The sequence below is a fragment of the Gordionus sp. m RMFG-2023 genome, chromosome 5, assembly GCF_954871325.1.
Source record: "Gordionus sp. m RMFG-2023 chromosome 5, tfGorSpeb1-WG-v2, whole genome shotgun sequence".
NCBI classification, from domain to species: domain Eukaryota; kingdom Metazoa; phylum Nematomorpha; class Gordioida; order Chordodea; family Parachordodidae; genus Gordionus; species Gordionus sp. m RMFG-2023.
Window position 1 is genome coordinate 3,497,229 of NC_088779.1, and position 10,487 is coordinate 3,507,715.

General features: G+C 28.1%; 2 long non-coding RNA genes across 2 annotated transcripts; both read right to left on the reverse strand.

Annotated features, from left to right (window-relative positions):
• Positions 1 to 1,185: 1,185 nt before the first annotated feature.
• Positions 1,186 to 1,655, reverse strand: LOC135930377 (uncharacterized). Its single transcript, XR_010572752.1, has 2 exons — positions 1,605 to 1,655; positions 1,186 to 1,316 (listed from the first exon to the last, which is right to left on the reverse strand). It is a non-coding gene; the product is annotated as an uncharacterized LOC135930377 (long non-coding RNA).
• A 5,475-nt stretch (positions 1,656 to 7,130) lies between these two features.
• Positions 7,131 to 9,837, reverse strand: LOC135929280 (uncharacterized). The gene is made up of 3 exons (XR_010572550.1): positions 9,777 to 9,837; positions 9,452 to 9,552; positions 7,131 to 7,185 (listed from the first exon to the last, which is right to left on the reverse strand). It is a non-coding gene; the product is annotated as an uncharacterized LOC135929280 (long non-coding RNA).
• Positions 9,838 to 10,487: the final 650 nt, after the last annotated feature.

The following is a 10,487-nucleotide window of genomic DNA, read 5'->3' on the forward strand; positions in this document are numbered from 1 at the left end:
AAAACATAATAATTTATTCATTTTAAGACATTTGGGAACTACTAGCTATAATATACATTATTAGGGTATGATTCATGGTAATTAGGAAATAATGATTTTACATATAATAATGTAATGTGAAAACATGGTCTATGTGTGAAATGCAATTTCAACACATGTAATTTTTCTTCTATCATGTGAAAAAAACAAAGCTACATCTTTATAAATATTTCCTAAAATTAATATAAAAATCCATCTTTAGGTATTAAAAATAATTGCGAAACTTGGCCGAACAAAGATTATAAATAAAATTACAATACATACGTATATAAATACATTTAATATTATATATGAAGGAACAAATATATAATATGTAGAAAATACAATATTTTCCATCTAGGAATTACTCAGTATCCTAAGAAAAATATACCATTTCTACCTAACTCTGTCATCACAATTAGCACAAATTCACAAAAATGTAGAATGCAAAGTAACAAAAATTGATAATATAATGGGCTATATGGTATATATGTAAAGAATTTTTAATATACCTTCACAATATAAAATAATTTGAGTCTTTTCTTTAAAAATATGTTCATAATTAAATAGTAAAATGTGATGTGTTATAAAATTATTAAAAAGATAATAAAAAATGTATTATGCAGCATAAATTTACAAAAAAAAACTTTCCCCAGTATGCAAACTAAACAATATTTTCACCTCAAGGCATACCCCTCAACATGGGCTGACCTTATCTGTAAAAATATTTTCCCTTCACATCATTGCATACCACACAAATAATATAATAATTGCAAATAAAACTTCTTATAAAAATTTATAATTTAAAAAAAATAATATATATATTAAATATAAAGATTTCATAATTTGAAAAAAAAAATATTATACACCATCTAATGTATCATATAAATTCCTATCCAATTTATATATACACTAAATGCAGACACTAAATCAAAATAACTATCCACATCTAACATTATAGATATTATTCTGACTTCATCATACTTCAATTCCTTCAAATTCTCATTCATAATTAAATATATCATATGTTACCTATACAATATATTAACATTATAAATAATAATTCATAGTTAAATATATCATATGTTACCTATGCAATATATTAACCTTAATTAATAATAAATTATCCCATACATATTCATCCCTTTACAAACCCAAAATGCATAATTAAATAATACACACTTTATTACAAAAGTCTATATCCATATATATTTTCATAAATTTCACATATTTAAATATTTAACAATCCTTTCTGTCCTGCTGTTCATGAGGTCTTTCAGCTTCCTATGACGGAATACCTATAACACCATTCAATGAGTTTTAAGGCATACCAAATAATGATCAAAATTAGATGTACCATATACATCTAGACATAAGATAATATACCAAATATTACTGTCTTAAATTCCTGATCTTATTTCCATATTTCTGCCTAATACTCATTACATACTTTCTATCTTACACCTTTTTAAGTTAAATATAAAAGTATAGAAATCCTTAAACCCATGTATCTGTATAGTTTTTAGTACATTGCCTTGTCAAAATTTCTCTTATGTAATATGTATACAATAAAAATTTTGTTTTACTTTAAAACCGAATCAACCCACTCTTTCGATCTTGGTCAGCTGGCAACAATATTACAAGCCATCCTTTCATAATAATAAGAATAAGAATACGACTCAAATTTCGTTATTAAAAAACACCAACAACAATATCTATACATTATCAAAAAAATTACAAATCATAAATATCTAATTATCTAATTCTTCATGTCCCAAAATGGATAACAAAAGAATCCTTTCCCATCAACCCATCATGTGTTCATCACCTCCTCTTCTTCCCCCAAGGAAAACTTAATTCACCTGTCAGAAAATAACTGACATTTGATGTATTATATTAAATTTATTTCTTCTTTTTTTCAACAGCTACAACAAGAACATTCTCATCATAGAGAATAAAAACATACCTAAGAAGAACAACTTCTGAAAGGTCCCTTTTGAATATTCATAGGCATTTGACGCCAAGCACGGGTGAGTTTGAAAAATTAGCTCAATCCCAACGAAGATTGGATGGTATATTACTTTATAAATATATAATATGCTTCTTAATAATATTTTTTGTTCAATTTTATTTTTTAATGTGTTATATATTTTTCCATGAATACTTTATGAGCTATTACATACAAAATACAATTATTCCTAAGAAACTTTTAAATTTTAAAGGCCCAAAAAATTTAAATTTCTATTTTGGGTCATTTATTTTATAGTGATTCATATGCTCTTTATATCCACACAATATTTTATAATTCACATTTATTTTATAGTATTTTATATGCCGATTTATATATTTAATTTTTTATAATTCACATTAATTTAAAATTGTGTATTAGAAATAGTTATTAGTCCTAAATAAATTTGTGCTTAATATTTTTTAAATTACAATAATTTTATCTTTAAAAAAATTAAATTATCACACACCCCCCCCCCCAGCAAATTCCTGCGCGCGCATGTGCTAGAAGATGAATAAAATCGTAAGCAGCCTTATGATGGAATGAGTAGTATATATATATATGTCGGAGATCTTCCAATCCCGACCCGACGTGTCTCTCAATTAGGATTTTTTGCACCAATTACACTGCAGGGATTGGCCGGATCGTTTTTATTTTTTTCTGCCCAGCATAATTTTGATTTTGATGCCTATAAACATAATTTTTCCCCAATGTCAATTTAATGCTCTTATAATCTTCTACTTATATATATTTTTCTATTACAACAAGTTTTATATATCACTCTAATTTTTATCAGGGATGTAAACCGGAACCGGACCTTGAACCCTCGTATTTTGGCTGAACCCGGACCCGGACCTTGAACCCTCCTGAACCTTCGTATTTTAACTAAACCCGGACCCGGACCTAGAACCCTCCTGAACCTTCGTATTTTAGCTAAACCCGGACCCGGACCTAGAACCCTCCTGAACCTTCGTATTTTAGCTGAACCCGGACCCGGACCTAGAACCCTCATGAACCTTCGTATTTTAGCTAAACCCGGACCCGGACCTAGAATCCTCCTGAACCTTCGTATTTTAGCTAAACCCGGACCCGGACCGTTTTTAGAAGTGGAGGGTCCAAGGTCTAGGTGTCATAAAAAATTTTAATAAAATTATTTTTTTTAAAAAATAATTTACTAATTTTATTTTGATTTCAGTATTTTTTTTGGTTAGACAAACTTTCTTCAAAAAATGATAAATAAATAAGCTTATATTTATCATTTATATTTTCAAAATAGTAATATAAATCAAAATCAATGTTATTACCTTTTGAAATTTCAAAATAAACAAAAAAAAAATATGTGTGATATTTTTTGGTTTGATCTATCAAAATATAAAGAAAAGGCTCGGCCCCATTTTTTTTTGTGTATATATTACCCGGAAGTTGATTATTAAAGTAGGAATTCTCTGGGATTAGACACTGCAGATCTATAACATATGTGTCCTATATAGGATATGTGGAATCTTTAAAAATTTAAATCACTTTTAAGATAATTTTAGCCATAAATTAGCCTAAATTTTTATTAATAATTGGACCAACAAAAAATAGGAAATCGAAATAAACGAAATTCTAGTTTTTTTTAAAAAATATTCAAAAGAATTTATGGAAAAGATGGATATTAACTTCTCAAAGAAACGTGTTGGATGTTACAGATGCTTTAAGTATAAATTTTGGAAAAATTAAGGACTAATTTAGAAATATTTAACGAATAATTTTTTGATAAATAATAATATCACGAGTATAATTTTAAAAATATATGGATAAATTTTGGATTATTATATTTTTAAAATTCAATTTTTTATTAAAATTCATATACAAATATGATAAAATATAATTATTTAAAATTTAACATTAAAATATAGAGAATATTAATAAAATATGTCATATATCAATTTAAGTTAAAAAAAATACAAATGTATATTTTTATAAAAAGAAGAAAAAAAAACATTAAAAAAAAAGAAATATCAAATGGCGAGGTCGGGCTATGATGTTTTAAATATTTGATAATTAGATCTAATTATAGATACGGCGATTTTCTGCTTGTGTTTGTAAAATAGTGAAAGGTATGATTTTTTTATTGATTTGGATATTGTTTTGTATAAAGCCGCTTGTCCAAAAGAGCAGGTTGATGTAGCTGCTATTGGAACAAAGTGGTTATCACACATTAAGTGTGAGTATTTTATATTTTTAGAGATTCGACTCTGTTAAGGGGATCATGGGATTTATTAGATGGAGCCATGGGATCAATGCAGGTAAAATCTTACATTAAAGGCTTTCCCATGAAAATAGGTACGACGGTTTTGCCGTCAGGGCGTTTTTTATCTGAAAAGGATGTAGGTTATAAATACAGGGAAAATTGGCTTTATTTAAAAAGAAGCTATTATTGCATTTATTTTATCATGTCGGCTGATTTTTGATATAAATTTACAGTGGAGAGCGTGTCTCCCATACGCGTATGCCGATTGATTGCATTTAATGCAAATATAATGGTTTAGGAAAGGTACGCCCAAGCGTAAATTGATTGCATAACGAAAAGCGTCGTTATCTATTAGCTGGTTATTTAAAATACTGGGATATGAATCTAACCATTCATGGCCAGAGTTGTTGAAATTAAGAGATCTTAGGAGGGATTTATATTGGTGATCATCGCTCAAGTTGAGGTAAGCTAAGGAACGAGATACCAATCCTTGATCCCAACCTTTTTGTTTCGTTGAATCTGGCGGGGCTGTGTTTGGTAGACATTAATATTCCAGCAACGTAAGGCTTCATCTAATATATTATCTTTATCGATGGTAATAATTTGCGAGGCAATATTTTACTGATAAGGTTGATGAGATGAAGGAAACAAGGGCTATACTTAATGCCGATCTTAGGCCTAGTCCTCCGGATTTACAAGGGAGAGTTGCTTGAAGCCATGAGTTAGAATCGAGTTTGATGTTTAATAACTATGTCATCATTTGTAGAATCTTTTGTTCATCTTCTTTTAAAAGAATTTAAAAAGAGAAGGCACCAGAAGTTTTTAAACAATAATGGATTTGTGATAATAAAAGGGCGTTTTTGAGAATGTATTATGCATGATGGATGGGTAATTTTTTTAGGATCGATAGTTTGGGGAATAGTGATTGAAGGTGATTATTTAAAAAATTAAAAACTCCCTCTGCACCTCTCATTGGGGCTTCTAATATACTGAAATCTTGTAAGGGTGTCCGTCTAAAGTTATCTAATATGGTGTCTGTTGGAGGCGGAGAAGGATAAATTTCGCATTTATTTATATTTAAGGATAAATTAAGTTCATCAGTGTTTGTTGATTATATCTAGACAATTCTGGATTGAAGAAATGGTCCCCGATATAATATAATCGTCATGGTACTAAACATGTAGATTGAGTTTGCATGAAAAAGCAATATCACTTATTAGGTGTTTAAGGGTATAGTAAAAAAATAATGGTCCTAATGGGTCACCCTGTTGGAGGCATTCTGCAGAATTAATAATATAATCATTAAATTTGAGTAAGGAAGGAATGCCATAGCTAAGATGGATTTAATTGTGGTAGTCAGGGAATGTTTCCAAGAAAGTATCGATCATTTTATTCCGATTAATTGAATTAAAGGCATTGGATATGTCTGATTTTGCTATATAATCTTCAGGTTTGAGGTTGGTTAAAACTAGTCCACTGCAATGGATTGCAGCGTCACAGCCTCCTTTTACTCCAAACCCCACTTGGTAAGGGGCTAAGTTTAAGGTTATTGTAGATTTGAGTCGATTACAAATAATTTTTGAATGGTTCGTCGATAGAAAATTCCAATAGCTATTGGGCGCACTTTCAGCTTTTCAAGTGCAGGTGCTAGCTTATGTGGTAATTTTCCGTCAAGATAAAAAATTTTCGTTAAAGAATTAAGTAGGAATTCGGAACTGTCAAAACCCAAGAGGTCAATAATAAATAAGGGTGGAAGGTAATCCAGTCCTGGACTAGAATCGTTTGGAAAAGATTTAATAGCGGTCAAGGCTTCTCCGGGAGTGATATTTATCTTCGAATTTTTTAAAAAAGGGTTGGGAGGGAGCGGTGTGATTATAACCCTTTTGCCCTTTGAAATTTTTTAACCATAAGAAAGTATTCATGCTGTTGGTGAAGCCACCGACCCACTTTCAGTTTTTTAACCATCGAAGGAACTCACTGAACAGATTAAGTGGAAGATCTTGGATAAGTTTAACTCCGTAAAAAGTGATTATGATGATAACAACGATTACGATAGAAAAAATTGGCGGTTTTAGTTATTAAGCATATTTATTTATCTAATAAAAAAATATTTTTATCACTGTTTTTATTATCCTAAAATTAAAAAATTTATATCGAACCCTACCATATGTTAGAACTCCTTTTATACATAGCATAATTAGCACAATTTTACTAAATATTCTGCAAACAGTTGCGAATTTAATTTTAATTTTTTAAAATATTAGAGCCAATCCGTGCTGATATCTAATCTACATATTAATGCTAATATTCATGATAATAATCGGATATCTAAAATAATAAATATTGGTAGGAAATTTATAGAAGCGATTTATATAAAAAAATTAGCAGAAGCAATATTATAATGAAAACAATATAATATATAGTCATCATAACACCCTAGAAATGCCCATTATTATAATAAACATATCATATCATTTTAAATACCCGAAATATAACCTCCATATATGATAAATTCAAGGGTATATTATATTATAATATAAAGTATGTTATAATTATTTAAATATATATATAATATAATATTTAAATATAATGATGATTAAAAAAGGATCTTTAACTTGAAATAGATTGAATCGAGTCAATTTGATTTCTCTTGTTAGTTTAAAATAAATATCGTGTAATGTTAAATCTTTTTTGAATAAATAATAAATTAATGTTTTACCATTATATTTATATTAGGATGATTAATAATATTATATAGTGTAAATTATTACTATTTATTGCTTATTGGAATTAATACTCCTCTCAGACAGGCTGAAGTTCTAGTGATGGGTGTCCCATCATAAATTAGCAAACTCTTGACTACTCCAACTCCCACCTGTTGTAGTTTTGCAATTTAAGTAACATGGTCTATGTGGCTGACTTACTATAATTATTATTATTTAAAAAAAAATAATACAGGTTTTACTAAATAATAATTTTTTTAATTACAAAATATAATATATAAAATAGTTAGATTTATTGAACGATATTTTCCAAGTAATTAAAATACAATAATAATTACTGATTACATTCGGAAATATATTTTTTAAACACTTAGAATTTCGGAAGTGGATAAAAACGGAATAGCGAAAGATTGTTTTCAAAAACCCTTTTTATGTTCTGAACTTAAAATTAACTGTTGGAATATGGAACAAGAGCAAAATTGAACCCTTTGTTAATATATATTTGATGCCAATAAAGGTTATCAATATATTTATTTGTCACTTACTTTATACCTAGTTCTAACTCATAGCTAAAATTTTTAGCTATGAATTATCTCACCCCAATTTAGGAATTTTGGTTAACAAATGCGCGGTATGCAAGATGATTTACTAAAATCAGTAATTCTAATTTGCGACAGTTTATCACAGATTCTGACGAAAAATAAATAATTTGGAAGCAAATTTGATTGAGCTAAGACCGGGTATTAGGTATGGAAAACAATCCGATTAAACATTTCTGCGCTATTCAATACTCGGTTCTGTAAATAATATTGTTTGTTTGGATCAAATGAACAAAATTAAATAGCTTGAAAACGAAAAGAAAAAGGAGAAAATATGAGGATTTTTTTCATATTTATCCTAATCGTAAAAGCAACCCTAAATAATCGTTGAGTAAAAGGCTCTCAGTTTTCTAGAGATATAGATCATTTTCACCAAGCGTAACGTAGGATATACCAAGAGTTTTCACCCAAGATAATCACTAATCACTCAAAATGATGAAACACTAATGAATAAATTTTTCATAATCCTTCATTATCATGATTAATTGTGATTGAACTGCATTTAGCCAAAAAAAATGGCTAAATAAAGATTTTAATAATGGCGGAAAAGTTTGAGACACAGATCCAAAATCTTGATGCTTAGATATTAATGCTAAAATAGAAATCTTAGAGGTTTTCGACACTACTATAACGATATTATATATTTTTATAATAAGAATTATATGTATATGAGTTCAATCCTGACCACTGATAGAGATAATAAAAATGAGTTATTTTGTATACAATACCATAGGCAAATAGACTGGCAATACCTTACCCCATAAAAACTGTATAAAAATTGAGAGAGGGAGAGGTCAGGGAGACATTTTCCACCCCCTATCGATTAAATAAAGAAATTAGCATTCTCCCGCCAATATTTAAAGATTTAAAGAACACGGGCATGCCTTATTGCAAAAATAACAGTATTTTAGATATGGGTTATATATCTCCTGCATTCTAGAATATTCTATATTTCTTCTAGACATATTTGAACTGGAATCAAAAGATGCAGAGGGAATTGTTCATACCCAACTTAAATCTTCTTAAATCCGCAACGTTTTTATTTTAAAAAAATTTGATTTATTGTTAGCAATTGCGTCGCCAGTGTTATGACCGGCAAGATGTCCGGTTTAGGTCGCGCACTATCTATCCATCATACACTAACAAATCTCCTCTCAGTCAAGGGAATTCTTCTCCATATATTAAAGAAGTGATTTTGCAAGGCACGGATCTGCCAAACGAAGATAAGCAATCAAGGAAACTTGCGATCAATACTATTAGAAAATATTGAAGAAGATTCCTTATGACAAATATTGCAGTTTTTTTTATCCATCTTTTTTTGGTCTTTTCTGATTTAGTGCATTATATTGTAATAAATATATTATTTTTATACAAATATATATAATGTATATATTTTGCAATATTCAGTCATTATAAAATTTTCTAAATAACTCATTAATTTATATAATATAAGATATAATAAAGTATTTTAAATAAACATTATATTAAAAAAATAATTTTTAATAACATTTAGCCCCTGAAATTCGTTTTCTAATTTTTTTGCACATTTTAGCGTTCCGCCACAAATTTTACGGACTAACGCACTAGGGATAGCGGCACTAATTTTAGGGTAGAGATGATGGAATAGCATAATGATATATTAAAGAAAAGGTAATGGATAATTGAAAGATATAAGGCTTGGGACAAAATTGTATTATTTGTTAGGTTATGAAATTTAAGTTCTAATGAACAATCTTTTACCCTAGCAAGATTCTAACCGTTTCATTTAATAAATAAAAGTGAAAAAATTAGTTTATTATCGAAATATTATAAATGAATTGAGAAGTGGGTGATAAGAGATTTACTGTATAAATTGTAAATAAATTACCGAATGTTATATTGGAGTAATTATTATTCCAACTCCTTCCGGCATATTTCTGCATTCACATCCGCGTACCATCGTTCCAGTTCCTCTTGACTCTTATCAGTCTAGAACAATAGTTTAGTTAATAAATATATTATTATACAGTATTATAGGAGAAATAATCTACAAAAATTTTAGGTTAGGGTTAGGGTTAGAGTAAGGGTAAGGGTATAGGGTTAGGATTCAATAAATGGGGAATATCCAATGTTCTGTAATAGTGGGTCAAGGATTATTAGTTATCAAATATATATAAAAGAAATGAAAGGTTGACAAAGCGAAGATTTTATACCTGGCATTTCCCTAATCGGATTCTTGTTCCATCACAATACGGACCTAACACTGAGTTTTTTCTATTTCCACCCAGAATATTTTTTTTATTATATAAAGTATATATATAAAAATAAAATGTATAGAAAGTTTATAATTAAAATGTTATTAGAAAAATGTGTGTCGCTAAAAATTAATTTTGGGCAAAATATATCCAATTTAGAATATTATTATTATTTCAAATCGATAATATAATATATATAAATACTTGATTATTTAAATTATTTAATTGAGATGATATATTGAATTAGTTAATTTAGATATTTATATAATCATTCTCAAAATCATTTCTTAGGTTTTGTCTTGTTAAACTTCTTATTATTTGTTTTTCACGGGAGAGGACAGCTTAATTTTGGGTTTTAAGGCTTATACGATTAGCGATATTTAAAAATAACACATGGTTTCATAAATTTTGTATGATGTGGTAATTTTAATTACAGATTCCCTTATTAAACTCTAAGCTCAAATTGATGAATATAAGTGTTACGGGTTCTTTGATTTGGCAGAATATAATTAAATATTCATCCATTAAACAAACCAATATAGACAAGGTACATAAAAAATACATCATAGAAAATTCATATAATCTATACGCTCTTATTATAATATAATATATTGTAAGTCATGACAAAGTTCTCGAAAATCTAAAAAATAAGATTTTTAACTCAAGAAT